Genomic DNA, 21,883 nt, shown 5'->3' on the forward strand with positions numbered 1-21,883 from the left:
CACTGGTGGTGCTGCACATGTGGCTGCGTACGGCGTATACAGTGTGTGTGTTTGTCATGTGTACGGCATATACAGAGCGTTTGTGTGGTGCGTACGGCGTATACAGTGTGTGTGTGGTCCTACGGCATATACACTATGTGCACACGGTGCGGATTCTGCTGTGGATCCGCAGCGTTTCAGGCTCTGCAGGTCCGCAGCAGATTTAGGTGCATTGTACAGTACCATTGTTTTCAATGGTAAACTGAAAAACGCTGAGCACATGCTGCAGATTTTTCCGCTCGGATTTGCTGCGGGTTCAAATCCGCAGCATGACGATTCTTTGTGCGGAATCCGCAGCGGTTTCACACCTTCTCCATTGTAGAGGTGTGAAACCGCAGGTCTTTTTGACCTAAGAATTTACCTGCGGATTTCTCCAAATCCGCGCGTAAAAATCCGCAGGACCAAAATCTATGTGTGCACACCATATAGTGTGCGTGTGGTGCGTACAGCGTATACAGTGTGTGAGTGTGTGATGCGACGGTGTTCCACTGGTGGTGCTGCGCAAGAGGATGCATACAGCGCTTACAGTGTTTGTGTGTGTCGTGCTTACGGCATATACAGAGTTTGTGTCGTGCGTACGGTGTATACGGTGTGTGTGTGTGTGGTGTGACGGTGTTCCGCTGCTGGTACCATGCAAGAGTCTGGTACCACCAGCAGTTTCCATATTGAGTCACCCATCACTTTGGTGTCCCAATATGGCGGTCGGTGAACTTCTGCCGCTTGGAATTCTGGGATCCGGACACATCAGGACGGAACAGGATGTGAAGACATTACAAGGTAATTCTATATTAGATTTATTTAATTAACATTTGCTACACTAATTTCTAGAAATCTTCATCCACTATACTGTAACAGTGGGCTTCTGCGCTTCTGGCACTGCAGAAATTTCTGAATGTGGTAAGGTAGCCTAATACCCGGGAACTACAGCAAGCGGCCGCAGAAGAAAGGAGGCAATGAGAACGCGTGCGGCTGCTCACACCCCGGCAGCATTCGGGCGGTGATCACTTTGAACACTGTCAATGAAATACAGAGAAAGGACCCCTGTATGCAAAGGAGGCGGAACGTGCACCAAACTCTTGACCTTTAAAGGGGTTATCCACTACTAGTACAAGCCCTTCCTGATCTCTATGTTTCGTCCCAATAAAATAAAAAATCTTCTACTTATATTCCTATAAAGTTCTTATACTCCAGTGCCGGCGCTGTTCCAGCATTCGCGGACCCGGGGCTGTGATGCAGTAGAATGACACAAGATGCTCCCAATCAGCGCCAGGTCATCGTGTCCAACCCTCTGCTCAATGCAGGATTCACTAAACCATCACAGACAGATGTGTGTCCAGCCTCTGTCTGAAGACTTCCATTGAAGGAGAACTCACCACCTCTTGTGGAAAATGTATTTTATTTTCTATTCTCTGTGAGTCACCCCAGGTCATGAACCCACAACCTTAACATTACCATTACACACAGATACTTTACGCTACTGAACCACAAGCGCTGATGATTAGCCACAGCCCGGACGACCTCTTCATGTTCGGTTTGTCTGAATGTGGGGACAGTGACGCCAGCACTGATTGGGCATCAGGCACCATGTGTCATTCCATCGCTTCACACCCCTGGGACCGCGAGTGCTGACACCACTGGATCGGCGCCAGCACCGGAAGTGAGTATGATTTTTTTTGTTTTATTGCGGCCAAACCTTCGGTTCAAGAAGGGGTTGTCCTAGTAGTGGATAATCCCTTCACAGCTACGGGCATTCTATCAGGCTGTGTGCCCACATAAGAGTTTTTTTTGTGTTTTTTAACCATTTTTTCCATGCAAAAACGCATACATTAAGCATCCCATTCTTATAATGCATTCTGCTATTTTTGTGGACATGAAGCATTTTTTTCCGCAAAAAAAACCGCATCGCGGTAAAAAACATAGCATTTTCATTAATTTTGCGGTAAAAAATGCATTTCCAATATATTCTATGAGAATGTGGATGCTCCGTAAAAAAACGCATAAAAATGCGCAGGAATTTTCTGCATACGTGGGCACATAGCCTCAGTATTTATAAGCCAAAACCCGGCGTGGGTCAGAAATGCAGAATTGGTGCACGTGTTTCTATTGTACCTTCCTCTGATTGTTCCTCACCTGGTTTTGGCTTAGGCCTGTTTCTCACTTCCGTTTGCAGGTGTCAGTCTCAATCCGCCGTTTGGGGAAAAAAACGGGTGTGACGGATTTGCCTGGCGGAGCCGTTTTTTTCCCCCATAGACTTATATTAGCGGCGGATTGCGACAGATGGCCTTCCGTTGCGTACGTTGTGCGGCGGATCCATTATAAAATTGGGGTCTGTCTGGAAAAAAAAAACGTCCATAGGAACGTTTTTTGTCTGCGTCAAAAAGGCGGACGGTGACGGATCCGTCGGCGTCCATTGTCTGGTAGAATGGACGCCTATGGGCGACGGATCCGTCCCCGTACGTCCCATGACGGAATCAATTGACGGATTCCGTTTCTTTAAACTGAGCATGCCCGAAAGAATTTCCTTTTATGAAATTTAACCCCAAAACCTGTTCTGGCACAAAAAATCTCTCTCTCTCTCGAACAAACAAATCTGTCCCTTTAAAATTCCACCAACTACTGCTTCAATGGATCCGTCGCATCAGTTGTTTGCAATCTGCAACGGATCGGTTTTTTCAACACTTGGACGGATTGTGACTGACGCCTGAAAACAGAAGTGTGAAACAGGCCTTAAAAAAATACTGGGGTAAAATACTGACCACATACTCAGTGTGAACGAGGCCTAATATTGAGTCTTTGCAGCGTTTTTTTTTGGCACTAAGAACGTTGTGTAGAAAATGCAGCTATTTGGTTTGTGAACCAAAAATACAGAAAAAATGCAGCACAAATGTTGATCTGCAATTTTCTTTGTTTTTGCAGTTTTTCATTACTTTCAATTGGTAAAAGAAAACTGCAGTGCTTAATGTCAGGAAAAAAGCAAAGAATTCTGAAATCTCATTGCTTTTGCTGGTTCTATAAAACAAAGCTTCTTTTCCGCACAAATAAAGGCACCACAAATAATACTTGCAAAACCGCACTGTGTGAATAACCCCTTATACTATAGATGGTTAAGGGTGTGTGCACACGCTGCGGATTCTGCTGCGGGTCCGGTGCGGTTTTCACCCTGCGGATCTGCAGCAGTTTCTGCTGCGGTGTACAGTACCATTATAACCTATGAAAAACAAAAACCGCTGTGCGCATGCTGCGGATTTTTCCGCGCGGATTTGCAACGGTTTCTAATCCGCAGCATGTCAATTCTTTGTGCGGATTCCGCAGCGGTTTTACACCTGCTCCGTGATCAGGTGTCAAACCGCAGGGCAAAACCGCAGTCTAATCCGCAGATAAACCGCAGGTCTTTTGACCTGCGGATTTACCTGCAGATTTTGCAAAATCCGCGCAGAAAAATCCGCAGCACAATCCGCAACGTGTGCACTTACCCTAATATGCGATTGGTGCGGATCTGACATCTCCTGCACAGCCCTCAGTACCGGCGGTGGCTGAATGTATCGGCAGTAGCACGGTGTGCCATGTACAGTGTATGTGCGCCACTTGCCAGCTCAGCACTAAGGCTACTTTCACACATCAGGTTTTCGGTGTCAGGCGCGTTTTGGCGTCGTGCCGGAGCGCCGGATCCGGCAAATATTTCGTAAAACCGGATGTGACGGATCCGTTTTTCTGCCGGATCCGTCTTGTTCTTGACAGACAAAACCAGATCCGTCTCATCCGGTTCATCCGGTTTTTGTTCCGTTTTTTGACGGATTACGCCGGATCCGGTTTTTAAAATTGACCCTTGTGGCCTTCCGAACGGGATTGGCTACTGAAAAACTATATATAGCATGTTCCTACAGCCCTTCTTTGACAGGTTGTAGAGGAGAAAGTGCAGGTTGGAGAGAAGAGCAAGTTACTGGCGAAGATGGATGTTGTGATTGGAAATATTTTGAAGAATTTGGCGGATTTTACAGCGGAGGCGAATCGTTTGAGGGTGATTGTTCTGGAGAAGGAGAGAGTGAGACAGCAGCGCATCAGGCATCGTAGACGACGTTTGTGGATCCACCCCATCACAGCCAAGAGAATGACGCGTGGGGTCTATTCTACACTCTGCATGGACCTTAGACGAAACCCGGATAAATTTTTTGGATATGTTCGGATGAAAATGGAGAATTTTGATTACTTGGTGGAGCGCATTGCACACCTCATAAGAAAAGCGGACACCTATTGCCGCTTCTCTGTTTCACCCGCAGAGCGTCTGATGGTGACTTTAAGGTAAGCCACATTTATTGGATATGCTCGCATCAGAGCACACTTTCACTGCAATCTTGTTGGTGGTAGTTTGTATCTCCAAGTGTTATAGCTGAGTTTTGGTATGTAATGCTGTGATTTTAAACTAATTGATTGTTTTTTAATTCCCCACAGATTTCTTGCAACTGGAGAATCCCTTTCGTCACTGCATTTCCAGTACAGACTCTGGATTTCCACCATATCTGGAATAGTGAAGTACACATGCCGTGCACTGTGGGACTCCTTAGCTGAAGAGTTTTTACCAGAGCCCACAACAGAGAGGTGGATTGAAATTTCAGAAAAGTTTCAACAGATATGTCAGTTTCCCAACTGCTTGGGCGCTGTGGACGGGAAACATATCCGCATTGTAAAGCCAGCCGGATCGGGATCGGAATATTTCAATTACAAGAAATATTTTTCAATTGTCCTCATGGCCATCGCTGACGCGGAATACAAATTTATTGCTGTTGATATTGGGGCCTATGGCCGCTCCAATGACTCTCAAGTTTTCAAACTGTCTGCCATGGGGCGTAAACTGTATGGAAACACCTTCCAGTTCCCACCACCTAGACCGCTGCCGCAAACATCTGGTCCACCAATGCCATTTGTCTGTGTAGGGGATGAAGCCTCCCAGCTGTCAGAACACCTTTTGAAACCGTACTCTAGCAGAGGATTGACAAGAACAAAACGCATTTTTAATTACCGCCTCACAAGAGCAAGAAGAATGGTTGAATGTACCTTTGGTATTCTGACAGCCAAATGGCGGGTCCTATTGACTGCGATCAACCTCACGACAGAAACTGTGGACGAGGTGATCAAAGCTTGCGTGGTACTCCACAATTTTGTTATCTGCAAGGAACCCATTTCCATTGAGGACACCTCTGAAGAAACCACCTTGCAAGATTACCATGACATTACCACTAGAAGTTCTGTGACGGTTTCAGTAATGAGGGACAATTTTGCACTATACTTTATGTCACCTCAAGGCAGAGTACACTGGCAGGATGACAGAGTGTGAAAGATTTGTGCCCTTAACCAAACTTGTGTACCAACAGTATATACCTTTGCCAACCAAAGTTGGCTATCTTGTCATGGTCTTACTATTTTTACCTTTAGGCCACAGGTGTGTACCTGGTTGTGTTTTATGCAAAGTATTTCACCTTTTAACAAAAGTTGTGTACATTGTTAGGAAATCACCAACAATAAACACAACTTTTTAGGTGAAATACTTTGCTTCAAACACAACCAGGAACACAACTGTGGCAAAAAGGTAAAATGTACCCACAGTTATATACCTGGTTTTAATAATAATAATAATAATCTTTATTTTTATATAGCGCTAACATATTCCGCAGCGCTTTACATTTTTGCACACATCATCATCACTGTCCCCGATGGGGCTCACAATCTAAATTCCCTATTAGTATGTCTTTAGAATGTGGGAGGAAACCGGAGTGCCTGGAGGAAACCCACGCAAACACGGGGAGAACATACAAACTCCTTGCAGAGTTTTGAATACCTTTTTACCTTTGAAGTACCCTGTATTTAACCTTTCTTTTTAAACATAGTTCGCCGCAGAAAGAAATGACAGACAACCATTGTGAAACGATAATTTAACTTTTCTTTAAAAATTTTTTTTTTGTAAAATGTTTTTAATGTGCAAAAAACTTTTTTAATAAAGGTTTTAAAAACAATAGGCATTTTTATTAAAAAACACATTACAAATCTGTGTAGTGTGGGGTGGAAATACTGCTGGAGGGGCTGCGGGACACTTCGACACTGGGAGTGTGGAGAGAGGACTGGGATCGTGGTGGGGAAGGAACAGTTAGAGGTGAAGGTGTGGAAAAAGCTACAGAATGGGTGGACATGTGGGAGGCAGAAGAGGTGGTGGGCGGTGGAGTGGAGGGTTGGGCAGGGACTGTAGGAGCAGATGATGTTGATGGCAAATTGTATGGGGAAGGAGTTTGGTACGGGGCAGGTTGCTGGAAGTGGGGAGATGTCTGGTACTGGGGAGGTTGCTGGTACTGGGGAGGTTGCTGGTACTGGGGAGGTTTCTGGTACTGGGGAGGTGGCTGGTATGTAATAGGAGGGGGAGGATGGAAAGTGGCTGGAGGGGGTGCAGGTGGAGGAACTACTGTGGTGGGAGGAGGAGGTTGGGAGGTAACATGCTGGAGAGCACTGTGGCACGAATGCATTACATGCATCTGCTGGCTAGGAGAGAGCATTTCCATGCGCTCCACAACAGACCTGAAAAAGGTGTGGTTTGGCGAAGATCTTGCTTCTGAATGCATGGTTTGCAGAAGTGTCTTCACCTCCAGAATGCTGGAGTTGATCTGCTGAAAGCCTGCGGAGATTTGCTCTGACAAGACTTTTAGACAGTTCTGGAAAGATGCATTCAGATGCAAGAACTCTGGCGCATAAGTCTTTTCCTGACCCCTCTGCCGCTGCCGCCCAGTACCCGCAGGTGTACTAGAGGTGGCAGGGGCAGAAGGGTGGGGTAAAGGGAAAGCGATCTCCTCACCAGCAGCTTCATGTAATGTCAAAGCAGTGGACCCTTGTCCGATGGTTACATGGCAACATGGACCTGTTTTTATTTGGGTTGGGTAGTTTAAGGGTTAATGCTGTCTCTAAGTTTCTTCTTTCAGGTTCTGAGGAATTGTTTTATTAATTGGCTGGTTATTAACCAATAAGAAATCGAGTTGTGTGAATTGACCCGGTAACGGGCTTTGTTTGGTCTGCCTTTTCGGCGGGAGTAAAGGACTATATATACTGGAACCTGAGGTGATTTCATCACTTTTCAACTTTGAAGTTAAGAAGATGGACGCTCTGCTAGCACAGCTGTTATCTCGTGTGAGGGAAGAAGGAGGGGCGTCATGGTTACGTGACTGCTTATCTCAGCCTGTGTTATCAAATACCTCAGCAGCTGCGGGGGTTTCTGTGGAGAATGCCCCCGATGTGATTGTTCCTGCAGCTGAAGCAATGGAGAGTGGTGAAAGCAGGAGTGGATCCAGGTTGCGGAGGCCAAGAGAAGCTTATTCCCCACCGCCCCCTACCCCTCGCAGACACCGTGCTGCAGTGAGGAGGTCCCCTGTGGAGGCTCAGCGGGTTAGGGCCCCATCTAGAAGCAGAAATGACAGGATGAGAGGATCTCGTTCTCTATCACTGGACTCTGGCGCCATCTTGTTATTGCAACCTCAGGAGAGGTTTATTTAGAGGAGAAGAGATGAGTGTGTTCTGCCACAGGCTGAAGCACAAGCCCAGGTTCTGCAAGTACCCGCGGGAAGAGGAGATGTTGGAGTTGTTTGTCGCTATGCCCGAGCTCATCCTAGCCAAGGGCAGACTGGGGCTGCCAGAGGATCAGAAGCCCCGGATCTGGCTGCGGTGTGGATGCCTCATGATCTTCAGGCTGAGGTTCAGCCTCCACCTAGGTGCCGGACCTCTTCGACTTCGCAGGAACCAAACATGGAACGACCTGCTACTGCTGATGAGATTGACGCTTTTTCTTCTCTTAATGCAGATAGGGCTTCTCCTGCTTTTGTTCAGGACTTAGTTAATAGGGTTGTGGCGGAAGTTAGAAGTTCAATGGGGGTTAATTCTCAGATGTTACCCTCAGCTGTCGGAGCTGTGGGGGTGGATGAATCCCTTTACCGCGAGGCTATGACCTGCGATGTCTCCCCTTTGGGCTTCCATCTCAGTCAGACAGTCAAAGATAAAATATGGAATAAGGAGTATGTTGACATTTTCTCTTTGCTGCCTGGTGGGAAGGATTATAGCTCTCGGCTTGAGAGGAAAGAAGCAGACGGCGATGAGAAGAAGAAAACTTTTAAATCTTTTCATATGTGGCTTCAGGCCTTCAATATTTTTGCCGCTGTTTAAGGGGAAAAACATCCCTTGCTATGCAGTGGGCTGTTTCAGCACTCAGACTCTATTTTGGAGGCTTACAAAAGCTTTGGAGGGGTCGCATGGCTTCATTATGACGAAGCGTTTCGTCAGAAAATGGCCGTGCACCCGTCGCTGGCGTGGGGTACTAAGGATGTGGGCCTTTGGCTCAACCTTATGCTGCCTCAGAGGTCCGCAGGACCTAAACAGCAAAGCAGCTTGCCTTTGAAAAAGGGTTTCTGCTTTGCTTTTAATGACTCTATGTGTAAGTGGCAGGCAAACTGTCGGTTTCGCCACGAGTGCTCCTTTTGCGGCGGCAGTCACCCCGCCGCAAAATGTTTTAAGAAGGCAAATCAGCTGTCTCAGCAGCCACAAGGTGGTGGGAGGGACTCAATTTTCAAGAGCTCGGACGCCTGTGAAGGTACTAAATATGGTCCCGTGGTTGGACCGTTACCCCGACCACAAGAAGGCCGAGTTAATCAGTAATGGTTTTTTGTTTGTTTTTTTTGTACCTGGTTTTTCTGGTATTGGTTGTACGGTCTCAGGTAATTTGTCTTCAGTGCGTTCGTTTTCCTCTGAGGTTCAGGCTCATATTGAAAAGGAGTTGTCTTTGGATCGGATTGCGGGTCCGTTTTTAGAGCCTCCGTTTTCAGGTTTTCGGGTTTCCCCTTTGGGTGCCGTACCCAAGAGGGATTCGCATGCGGTAAGAGTGATTCATCATCTTTCTTATCCAAAAGGATCGTCATTGAATGATCAAGTCGATCCGTCGGAGTTTCCGGTTTCATACACGCCGTTTGATGTAGCAGTGGACGCTCTGCGTCGGTTTGGCCGTTTCACTCTTTTGGCTAAGGCGGACATCAAGTCGGCTTTTCGTCTTCTCCCGGTCAGTCCAGAGGGTTTTAATTCGCTGGGTTTTTCGTTCGACAATTTGTTTTATTTTGATAAATGCCTCCCGATGGGATTCTCGCTCTCTTGTTTTTACTTTGAATCTTTTTCGACGTTTTTGGAATGGGCGACTTTTGAGGAAGCGAATTGCGGGTTTATTTTACATTATTTGGATGATTTTTTGTTTTTCGGTACGGAGTTTTCGGGAGATTGCTTTAAACTGCTGGATACTTTTCAGCGTTTAATGGAGTTTTTTGGTGTTCCTCTGGTGCCTGAGAAAACAGTTGGTCCTTGTACGTGTCTGGAATTCTTAGGTGTGATTTTAGATTCTTCCGCGATGGAATTGAGGCTTCCTCAGGACAAAGTTCAAAAAATGGTTTACCTGATTGATTCTTTGCTGCTTAGGAAAAAAGCTACTTTGAGAGAATTCCAATCTCTTTTGGGATCTTTGAATTTTGCCCTGAGGATCTTGCCAATGGCTAGAGCATTTTCCCGTTGGCTGTATGACAGTATTAAGGGAGTCCATGGTGCAGGCGATCATATTCGGTTAACAGCGGAGCTTCGTTCGGATCTTGGTGTTTGGAGGAAATTCCTGGTGTCCTTTAATGGGATTAGTGTAATGCAAGAGGATTTTGTGGACTCCGACGCATTGTCGGTTTTTATTCGTTCTTTTCCTTCCTCTGGTTTTGTGATCTGTTTTTGTTCCACGTGGGATTCATGGTCGTGGCCGTCGGAATGGGTGTCTTCTGGGATTGTTTCTGGCTCTGCTCTTCTGGAAGTGTTCGCAGTATTGGTATTGTTGACGCGGTGGGGTGAATGTTTAGCTAATAAACGTGTCCGGGTGAGGCTGGAGTTGGTTGGTTCGGAATTTGCGATTAACACTTTGGCTACTAAATGCAGTTTCATGGCTAGGGTTTTGAGGGAGTTGGTTTTGACCTGTCGTTTGCATAACATTTGGATAAAGGCTTCTTTGCATCAGGAGCAAGGTCAATTTTTTGGTGGTTTTGTCTCACGACAGCGTTTGGATGACTTTCTGTGTCAACATCCAAGGATGGAGCGAGAAAGTGTCCCTTGCCCGCAATCCTTGTGGGGTGTGATGGGGATATCATCCAGTCACTGATACGTAATTCTCTGGCTCCTTCGACTTGGTGTTCTTATTCAGCATCTTGGTCTGATTGGAAGATGTTCTGTTCAGTACATAATTGTCATTGTTTGTCCTACGACGCTAGTTTAACCCTAGCCTTCTTGCAAGAAAAGGTAAAGTCTGGTGTCAGTTCTTCCGGTCTCCATCGGATTTTGGCTGGGATCTCCTTTTTCATGCAACTTTACGGTCGGACGTCTTTACATGGGCTTTTTCCGGTGCGTCAATTTCTAAAGGGTTTAAGGAAAGCGAATTTTCGTCCGGACTGTAGACGGCCTATATCAGTGGACCTGCTGATGCGGTTATGGGACACTTTGCCCAAGGTCTTTTTCGATTCATTCGAATCTTGCTTATTCCGGATGTGCTTTGTTTTTGCATTTTTTGGCGCATTTCGGGTTTGCGAATTGGTCGCCTTGAACAAGGTTTCGCCGTCAGGTTTACAGGTCTCTGACGTTACCGTTTATTTTTCGTCGGTCATTATTCGGCTCCGTCGTTCCAAAACAGATCAACTGGGTAAAGGCGTGTTGATTCGGCTTGGGGCCGTTCCAGATTCTCCGATTTACCCTAAGGCAAACTTGGTACGTTGGTTTTCTTTCCGCCCTAAAGTCAATGGCCCATTATTTTTGCACGGCTCTTTGGAGCCGGTCACGAAATTCCAATTTGGTGTTTTACTTAAGAAATGTTTGCTATTTTTGGGTCTGGGACACCTAAGAATTACCCCACATTCTTTTAGGATCGGGGCCGCAACTGAAGCGGCCCGTCTTGGGCTGTCAGAAGACAGGATTAAACGTCTGGGAAGGTGGGAATCTAATAGAGCAGAATTGTATATTCGTCCTGACCTGGCATTCACGGTTTAATTTTTTGTTCTTTTGTTATAGGTCCTAGGACTATATGGATAGTAGGCCATTCTTACGTTCATTGGGCTCATCGTAGAGCAAGTTTTCGGCCTTATACAAACAATTTGTCTTTCGATCCGGCTACCGTCCGTATTTTTTGGCATGGCGTTCGTGGCTTGCGCTGGGGGGATCTGTGCCAGCTTATTAGAGAGCTCTCATCCTCCTGTCCTCTTCCCGATCTGTTGATTGTTCATCTCTCGGGGAACGACTTGGGTAAGATCCGGACTTGGGATTTGTTTTGGTTAATGCAGAGGGATATGAATTTACTCCGTTCTATGTCTCCCGGGACTTTTCTGTTTTTTTCCGGAGTCGTTCCCCGTTTGATCTGGAATGGTGGCCCGTTAGGTTTTGTGAACGGTATCAGGAAAAGGATTAACAGGAGGATGGAAAGATTCATGTCTAGTCTAGGTTTTTTCTCTTTTCGCCATTTGGATTTGGAAGGCTTTTTGCCGGGCCTGTATCGTCCGGATGGTGTTCATCTGGGGGACATAGGCCTCGATATCTTTAATTTGGGCCTTCAGACGGTTGTGGAGCAGTGGCTGGTTGTTTTGGGGGTGGTCAGCCATTCGTGATGTCTGCCCTTTTGGTTAAGATTGCTCTTTTCAATGAGCGAATTTTGGTTATCGGATTAATAAAGGAATTATTTATGGAATTATTTATTAAAGAATTATTTATTTGGTGGATTTTGGTTTTTCCCATGGATTTCAGTAACCCTTAATAAAGTTTACATGGCCACTTTTCTCCACATATGTCTGGATGTCTCAATTATTTATTATAGAGTATTTAAGTTTGTTGGGTCCTATGTTGCCATGTCAAAGCAGTGGACCCTTGTCCGATGGTTACATGGCAACATGGACCTGTTTTTATTTGGGTTGGGTAGTTTAAGGGTTAATGCTGTCTCTAAGTTTCTTCTTTCAGGTTCTGAGGAATTGTTTTATTAATTGGCTGGTTATTAACCAATAAGAAATCGAGTTGTGTGAATTGACCCGGTAACGGGCTTTGATTGGTCTGCCTTTTCGGCGGGAGTAAAGGACTATATATACTGGAACCTGAGGTGATTTCATCACTTTTCAACTTTGAAGTTAAGAAGATGCCCGCCCGCCCTCCCCAATTTTATGTATTTCTCTCTTTTTCCGTCATGAAAGCTTTATTAGAGTTGGGTACGATTGCTCTTTTCAATGAGCGAATTTTGGATATCGGATTAATAAAGGAATTATTTATGGAATTATTTATTAAAGAATTATTTATTTGGTGGATTTTGGTTTTTCCCATGGATTTCAGTAACCCTTAATAAAGTTTACATGGCCACTTTTCTCCACATATGTCTGGATGTCTCAATTATTTATTATAGAGTATTTAAGTTTGTTGGGTCCTATGTTGCCATGTAGGCGGCCACGATGCTCCTGTGCTGGTGGATGGGACAGATGGGTCGAATGTGTGGGAAGGCTGGGAAGGTGCAGATGTATCGGGGCGGTCGAAGTGTCCCTCGGTGCCGGTCTCCTCAGGGATCGCCTCAGAAGGGTCCAATCGTGCAGGCTCCCGAGTGCTGCTCACCGTGCTGTGGAATAAAGAGAAAAAGAAACAATTAAAATAGTGACATGGTATGGCCCTGGCTGGAAAAAAAAAGTTACATAGAAACATTTTTTTTCACATGTGCTGTGTAATATTTACCTTCTGGTGACCATTGTTTCCCGGAGGAACGACAGGGCTTGTGCGTACTTGTACTTGCTCCTGCGTCCTCCAGATCCACTCGGGGCCCGCATCTCTTTATTGAACTCCTTCTTGAAGCGATCCCTCACAGACCGCCACCGATTCACAATTCTGTTCCCTGAAACGAGAAAGGACAAAGTGGTTAGTATACAACATCAGTGTTTCCCAAACTCCAGTCCTCATGGTCCCCAGGGGTCATGTTTTCAGGATTTCCAAAGTAAATAGAAATCCTGAACACATGATCCGTGGGGACCACGAGGACTGGAGTTCGGGAAACACTGGTTTACATCAAGCAATCGGTACTGTATATACTTACGCTCTTTAATCTGGGCCCGAGCATCGAGGTCCTCCCAGCGGCCCACAAGGAGCGAACAGATTTCCTCCCAGAGTCGTCGGGTAACGATCAGGTCAGCATGGCGGCGGTCAGCCATATTCCAGAGCGGCTCCCTTTCTCTGACGAGATCGATGAGGTGGTCCACATCGATTCCTCCATCCTCACCGTCAGAGTCGGGAGCACGCTGTGAAGGCTGTTAAAGAAAAAGACAAAAATAACATAATTAGCCTCCACAAAAGAAATGAAATAAAAAGTGCAAAAAAACAAAGCAAAAATATTTATACTTACACGCTGGTGACCGCCGCGTTGCTGTCGCCGACGACCCTGGGAGGCACTGCGAGGACCTCTTGGCCGAGCACCAGATTGGGAAGACTAGAGAAGAAAACAAAAAATGTTATGTCTTTGGATGTAGGCATTTGTTTGCTGTGTGTGGTCTGCAGAACATTGTTTTCTATGTGTTGTGTGTAGTGTGATGTTGTGTTTCTGCGTTTGATGCAAAAAACTTACCAATTGTGAGCCCACTCCAGGTGTCTGTCCACCCCTTCCTTCTTCTTCTGGGAGCTCCTCTTCATCTTGTGATTCCTGTTTTGAAATAAAAGGCAATGAATAGACATATATTACAGAGAAGATGGATTTTGGAAATAAAAACTTACCGTCAAACGCTGACGATGCGAGGGAGGGCTCCCAGAAGATGATGTGCTGTCTTCCTGGTGGCCACACTCCATGGCTGTGGGTGGTGTTACTGCTGCTGCCAGTGCTGCCACTGTTGCTGCATCTCTTGGGCGGCTGTTGAATAAAGAGAAAAAAAGGGCCAATGAATATCTTGATATTCCATGGCCCTAGTTTGGAGGAATGGGGGATTTGATAATTACCATCTCTCATCTGCTGCTGGACTCCCCTCCTGTTGTTCAGCATGCTGCTCCATTTGGGGTGGTGCTGATGGTGCTGCAGTGGTCTCCTGCCTTCTCCTGCGCCTGGTTGCTGTCTTGGGTGGCATGTTGGGTGTGGCTGAGGGTCCCACTGTCATGCTTTTATATATGTGTCTTGTGGGCAGAGCTACTGAGCATGCTCAGACCAAAAAAAACGGATCCGGCATGTCCGGCTTTTTCGCCGGAGACAAAAACGTTACAGTAGCCGTTTTTTCCAGACGCCGTCTCGCGACACATTGCCGGATCCGGCGAAAACCGGATGAAACGCATGGCCATCCGGCTCGATCCGGCTCTAATGCAAGTCAATGGGGGGGAAACCGGATCCGGCATTGCATTTCGCCGGATCCGTTTTTTGTCAAAAGCGCCGGATCGCGCCTGACGGTGAAAACCTGATGTGTGAAAGAGGCCTAATATGCGATTGGTGCGGATCTGACATCTCCTGCACAGCCCTCAGTACCGGCGGTGGCTGAATGTATCGGCAGTGGCACGTCTGCCATATACAGTGTATGTGCGCCACTTGCCAGCTCAGCACTAACACTGCACAATCACTTATGCTAATGTAGAGAGGAGAGCAGATGCATTATGGGTGTGAGGTTTCCCAGCTCGGATACAAGTCTAGAAGCTTCTAGTCGCCCTGCAGTCTCTGATCACCCGCCATGGATAACACTGTATCAGCGTTTATTTACAGCCTTGCTATGTGTGATGTTGTGCTAATGAGTCTCCCTAATGTTACCCGCAGGGTCCTATCCCCCGGAGGGGCATCCCGGCCAGGAAGAAGTTAAGACTATACTTTCAGGGATCATTTCTATAGTGTGTGATTTGAGAAATGTGCTCTAAAGTGTCCAACCTCCCCAACCACGAGGAGGAGCTGTAGTGATCTCTCCTGAGCGTGAAGTTAGCTCTCAGTTCTGCTTCATTGCCGGGGCTGATTGGAGGGGGGGAAATCACAAGCTGAGTGGTTGCTTTTTTTTGTTAAGTTAGTAATATTAGAAAGATTTATGCACAGTTTACTGCTCTCAGTAATGTTTTCTCTGTGTTGAATCCCAGCTGTGGCTGATTGTGAGTAGTGGTGCCCCCTTCAGCTCTGTATGGTGGGCTTCCCCCATGTGTGTTACTTGCCAGCTCAGCTGCTCAGACTTCAGGTATTTGGTGTCCTACAGACATAAGAGCACTCTGCATGGCACTGAATTCTCCTGTTTCCTCCCACACTCTAAAGACATATGATGGTGAATCTAGATTGTGAGCCCCAATGGGGACAGTGACGTGTCGGCACTCGCAGTCCCAGGGTTGTGAAGCGATGGAATGACACATGGTGCCTGGTGCCCAATCAGTGCTGGCGTCAATGTCCCCACATTCGGACAATCCAAACATGATGAGGTAGTTCGGGCTGTGGCTCATCATCAGGGCTTGTGACTCAGTTCATGATCTGGGGTGAGTCACAGAGAAAAGAAAAAAAAATACATTTTCCACGAGAGGTGGTGAGTTCTCCTTCAATGGAAGTCTTTAAACAGAGGCTGAACAGACATCTGTCTGCGATGGTTTAGTAAATCCTGCATTGAGCAGGGGTGTGAGCAGCTGCACGCGTTCTCATTGCCTCCTTTCTTCTGCTGCCGCTTGCTGTAGTTCCCTTGTATTAGGCTACCTTACCACATTCAGAAATGTATGCAGCATCAAAACCGCAGTAGCCGACTGTTATAGTATAGTGGATGGGACTTCAAGAAATCAGTGTAGTGAATTCTAATTGAGTAAAACAATCATTATTTATAAAAACAATTCTGATGAGTTCTCTCTTTCATTAGTTATTTAATAACCCAACCACTCAGCTTGTGATCTCCCCCTCCGCCCTTCTATTGGTCCGCATGTTACATAGCACACACTGCACGTTAATAGAACATTTAGAGCGTGATTGATTCAGCGCCATCTACTAACTACACATGAAATGTCAAGGTATTGCATAGCACAATCTGTTATTACACCCATGAACGAAAGATCTTTCTTTTTGTTTACATTATTGTTTTTTTTCACTCCCTAAAAAAAACCCACCCACTCAGCTTGTGATCTCCCCCTCCGCCCTCTCTGTAACAGAGAAGGAGAACGATCATCACCAGCAATCAGCCCCTGCAATGAAGCAGAACTGAGAGCTCACTTCACGCTCAGGAGAGATCACTACAGCTCCTCCTCGTGGTTGGGAAGGTTGGACACTTTAGAGCACATTTCTCAAGTCACACACTATAGAAATGATCCCTGAAAGTATAGTCTTAACCTCTTCCTGGCCGGGATGCCCCTCCGGGGGATAGGACCCTGCGGGTAACATTAGGGAGACTCATTAACACAACATCACACATAAAAAGGCTGTAAATAAACGCTGATACAGTGTGATCCATGGCGGGTGATCAGAGACTGCAGGGTGACTAGAAGCTTCTAGACTTGTATCCGAGCTGGGAAACCTCACACCCATAATGCATCTGCTCTCCTCTCACATTAGCATAAGTGACTGTGCAGTGTTACTGCTGAGCTGGCAAGTGGCGCACATACACTGTACATGGCAGATGTGCCACTGCCGATACATTCAGCCACCGCCGGTACTGAGGGCTGTGCAGGAGATGTCAGATCCGCACCAATCGCATAGTAATCATCTATAGTATAAGGGGTTATTCACACAGTGCACTTTTTCAGTATTATTTTTGGTGCGAGTTTAAGCACTGCAGTTTTCGTTTACCAATTGAAAGCGAAAAACCGCAAAAACAAAGTAAAAATGCAGAACAACATTTCTGCTGTATTTTTTGCTGTATTTTTGGCTCATAATTCTAATTACCGTATCCTGTATATAATAACTAGACTAGATGGAGGCCCGATGCTATCGCATCGGGAGGGCAGTAGTGTCACGATGGGGGCAGGCTTTGCAGCATTGAGAATCTGTCCCCCATGTGCTCACCCACCTATCCACTCTCTTTTCCCCATGTGCTGACTTCTCCTGACTTCTGTCTGTGCTCTCTTCTTTGACCTGTCTACCTCATGTGTTATCCCACTTGTCTGCTGTCTCTCTCCTTCCTGTGCTGTGTTCTCCCGTCATGTGCTGTCCCGTTTGAGCTGTCTCCCCCTGTGCGCTTTCTCGCTCCCCCATCTGCTGTCGTCTCCTCTCATGTTATCTCTTCTTTGACCTGTGTACCCCATGTGCTCTCCCCCTTGTCTGCTCTCTCTCTCCACCGCTGCGCTGTCTTCTTCCCTCATGTGTTCTCTCGTTTGAGCTGTCGCCTCCTGTTTGTCCTCTTTTCTATGTGCACTCAATTTGTCTGTGTCTGACCGTGTACAGAACATACCACAGCTCCTGGGCAGGGGAGGAAGCAAAAGACAATACTGACATTACAGTAGGAGATTGCAGAGGATACATTTTGTGAGGTAAAATATTGTTTAAAGACAGTCAGTGAAATATTTTACCTCACAAAATGAATCCTCTCCTCACCTGCCCTGGAGATGTGGTATGCTCGTACACGGTCAGACACAGACAGTTTTTAAAATGAACTTTCGTTTGTGGGAAAACCCCTTTAATGTGACGGGCTTCCTCTGCCTGTAGACACATCGTGCATCTGCCACTGGGATCAGACGCATGATTCACTGTGCCTGCGCGGAATTCGTGCAGGCGCAGTAAATCAGACCACCTCCATCTTTGTGCAGACAGATAGCGACAGTCACATTAAACCAGTGCATGCGCTCCTCCTGTACAAAGATGACGGCGGTCATTGAGTCATTCTGCTGATCCCGGCGGCATGTTCGTGACGGGGTTCCACTGGTGGTGCTGCACATGTGGCTGCGTATGGCGTATACAGTGTGTGTGTTTGTCATGTGTACTGCATATACAGAGCGTTTGTGTGGTGCGTACGGCGTATACAGTGTGTGTGTGGTCCTACGGCGTATACACTATGTGCACACGGTGCGGATTCTGCTTCGGATCCGTAGCGTTTCAGGCTCTGCAGGTCCGCAGCAGATTTAGCTGCGTTGTACACAACCATTGTTTTCAATGGTAAACTGAAAAACGCTGAGCACATGCTGCGGATTTTTCCGCGCGGATTTGCTGCGGGTTCAAATCCGCAGCATGACGATTCTTTGTGCGGATTCCGCTGCGGTTTCACACCTTCTCCATTGTAGAGGTGTGAAACCGCAGGTCTTTTGACCTGAGAATTTACCTGCGGATTTTTCCAAATCCGTGCGTAAAAATCCGCAGGACCAAAATCTATGTGTGCACACCATATAGTGTGCGTGTGGTGTGTACGGCGTATACAGTGTGTGAGTGTGTGATGCGACGGTGTTCCACTGGTGGTGCCGTACAAGAGGATGCATACAGCGTTTACAGTGTTTGTGTGTGTTGTGCTTACCGCACACACAGAGTATGTGTGGTGCGTACGGTGCATGCAGTGTGTGTGTGGTGTGACGGTGTTCCGCTGCTGGTACCATGCAAGAGTCGGGTACCACCAGCAGTTTCCATATTGAGTCACCCATCACTTGGGTGTCCCAATATGGCGGTCGGTGAACTTCTGCAGCTTGGAATTCTGGGATCCGGACACATCTGGACGGAACAGGATGTGAAGACATTACAAGGTAATTCTATATTAGATTTATTTAATTAACATTTGCTACACTAATTTCTAGATATCCTCATCCACTATACTGTAACAGTGGGCTTCTGCGCTTCTGGTACTGCAGAAATTTCTGAATGTGGTAAGGTAGCCTAATATCTCGGGAACTACAGCAAGCGGTGGCAGAAGAAAGGAGGCAATGAGAACGCGTGCGCCTGCTCACACCCCGGCAGCATTCAGTCTGTGATCACTTTGAACACTGTCAATGAAAAACAGAGAAAGGACCCCTGTATGCAAAGGAGGAGGCGGAACGTGCACCAAAGTCTTGACCTTTAAAGGGGTTATCCACTACTAGTACAAGCCCTTCCTGATCTCTATGTTTGGTCCCAATAAAATAAAAAATCTTCTACTTATATTCCTATAAAGTTCTTATACTCCAGTGCCGGCGCTGTTCCAGCTTTCGCGGTCCCGGACTGTGATCAGGTTGAATGACACGTGATGCTCCCAATCAGCGCCAGGTCATCGTGTCCAACCCTCTGCTCAATGCAGGATTCACTAAATCATCACAGACAGATGTCTGTCCAGCCTCTGAAGACTTCCAATCGAAGGAGAACTCACCACCCTGATTTCTTTATTTCTCATAACTTTGGCGGTTGTATTTAAGCCTATTTACATCTAATTGACCCTGTTGTATTATCACTGATCTCTATTGAGGGGCTTTTTATCAACCTTATTTTATTTGCTTGCAGTTTGTATTAGGGTATGTCTCCATGGTCAGTAATTGGCAGCGCTTTGGACGCAGGACATGTCCACTCCGCCCAAAGGGATGGCCCCTTTTGCATGCGCGGTGGAATCACCACATCCTATACATAGACTGTGATAATTATCTTGCGGAGACTGAGCATCTTCAGAAGATAAATAGACATGCTGCACTCTAGAAAGACACGCCGCATGTCCGGTTACGCAGGGCCGCCAGATGCGTCCCTGCACGCATAGTGGAGACGGGATTTCATAAAATCCCCTCCACTATGCTGTAACATCTGTCCGCTGCGGTTGTTCGCAGTGTCCAATTCGTAGCATTTACTAACCGTGTTAACGTACCCTTATGTGTACATTGATTACACTATATCTGTAGACCTATTTTAGGTTTTCACTGGATTTGTACCTAGCAGTATATTTCCCTTTTCCGTGCTATTATTTTCCTGCCCCCTTGTTTTGACTACTGCTCGGCGTCCCCTATACCGGTATTTCTGCTTTTTTAAATTTTGTCTTTTAAATATTGATTAATATAATTATTGATTTTATTTCTTTTTTGTGGGATCTCTTCCTTGTCCTGTATGAACTTATTTGGGATTGGTTGTCACATTGTTTATGAAGTGCCCCTTTATTATTGGACACATGTTAATTTAATATTACATAGTTACTAAACAACATTAATTACCATGAATTTACAGCACGTTAAGTATTGTCCTACTTACCAGAAATGAACCTTTTACACACTCAGGTCTCTATCGGCTGGCCTTATCTGTCTGGCATCTACCTTCCTGCCTCTTGGTTATGTCACCTTGGTGTGACCCTCATGTCCCTGTGGATTGTCCTCTCACTAATATGTTATGGCCTCCACGTGATTGTTGACTTGTGATTAACTGACTAGTAGTCATGTGACCACTGACGTCTCCATTTTCCTCCAAACTTGGGGGAAGTGCGTCTTATAATCTGAAAATAAGGTATGTTTGGGGTCATTTACCAGCTCTAAGACCCATGACCTAGGATGCAAACCCAGCATTCTGACACAGTGAAATCGTTTGGTAGTCTTCAGGTTTTATAATCTCTTCCACACAGTCAAGGCACCCAGTGCCAGAGGCTGCAAAGCAACTCCAAGATATCTTTGAACCTCCACCATATTTGACTGTAGGTACTGTGTTCTTTTCTTTGTACGCTTCATTCCATTTTTGGTAAATAGTAGAATAATGTGGTCATCCTTCAGCTCTGTATGGTGGGCTTCTCCCATGTGGGTTACTTGCCAGCTCAGCTGCTCAGACTTCAGGTATTTGGTGTCCCACACACATAAGACCACTCTGCGTGCATGGTTAGCACTGAATTTTCCATGCATACCAGGAAAGGGGGCTGAGGGGTACCATGCATACCAGAAAAGGGGGGATGAGGGGGGCCATGCATACCAGGATTGGGGGGTGAAAGGACCATGCATATCATGATTGGGGGTGAGGGGACCATGCGTACCAGGATTGAGGGTGATGGGACCATGCATACCAGGAAAGGGGGTTCGGGGACCATGTATGCCAGGAGAGGGGGGTGAGAGGACCATGCATACCAGGATTGGGGCATAAGGGGTACCATGCATAACAGGATTGGGGATGAGGGGACCATGCATACCAAAATTGTTAGAAAAGGGGTGCCATGTATACCAGGATTGGGGATGAGGGGACCATACATACCAGGATTGGGGAGTGAGGGAGTACCATACATCCTACAATAGGGATGAGGTGGGGCCATGCATACCAGGATTGGGGCGTGAGGGGGTACCATACATCCTACGATAGGGATGAGGGGGGACCATGCATACCAGGATTGGGGGGTGAGGGGACCAGGCATACCAGGATTGGGGGATGAGGGGACCATGCATACCAGGATAGGGAGGTGAGGGGACCATGCATTCCAGGATTGGGGGCTTAGGGGACCATGCATACCAGCATAGGGATGAGGGGTGCCATGCATACCAGGATAGAAAGGGGGCAGCACAAACCAGGATGGGAGACTATGTACCAATAAAAATGCTCGCCACCCGGGTTCAAAGCTGGTCAATATATAATGGGTCATACATACGCAAATAACAACCGCTGAGTGTCCAATCCACTGGCTCCCAGGTGAATGCGACAAAAAAGGCAATATGAGGGCATACTCCAGGCGTCACTATAACCCACCTATTGAAATAAAGCTTCAAGGCTTGCCCTAGAGACCAAGGTATTGCCCTCCTCCTTAGCATGCCCTCCACAAATACTGTTCAAACGCATGAATCAGCAGAGGCGCATCATCAAGGAGCAGTCACATGACCGCAATCCAAGTGACAAGTGCACACACGGCATATGCGCGGGCGGTGCATACTCTTCAGAAGCGCAACAGTCTTATAATACCTAGGTGGCACACTGGGCTACTAAGGCTCA

The 21,883-nt window shown here is 46.6% G+C and overlaps 1 non-coding gene and 1 pseudogene across 1 annotated transcript; one reads left to right on the plus strand and one right to left on the minus strand.

Annotated features, from left to right (window-relative positions):
• Positions 1 to 14,907: 14,907 nt before the first annotated feature.
• LOC141089119 (small nucleolar RNA U3) lies at positions 14,908 to 15,087 on the plus strand (annotated as a pseudogene).
• Positions 15,088 to 16,169: 1,082 nt separating this feature from the next.
• LOC141089050 (small nucleolar RNA U3) lies at positions 16,170 to 16,387 on the minus strand. Its single transcript, XR_012232158.1, has one exon. It is a non-coding gene; the product is annotated as a small nucleolar RNA U3 (small nucleolar RNA).
• Positions 16,388 to 21,883: the final 5,496 nt, after the last annotated feature.

The sequence above is a fragment of the Dendrobates tinctorius genome, unplaced genomic scaffold (assembly GCF_039654945.1).
Source record: "Dendrobates tinctorius isolate UK_male_01 unplaced genomic scaffold, ASM3965494v1 ptg000007l, whole genome shotgun sequence".
In the NCBI taxonomy this organism is placed as follows: Eukaryota; Metazoa; Chordata; class Amphibia; order Anura; family Dendrobatidae; genus Dendrobates; species Dendrobates tinctorius.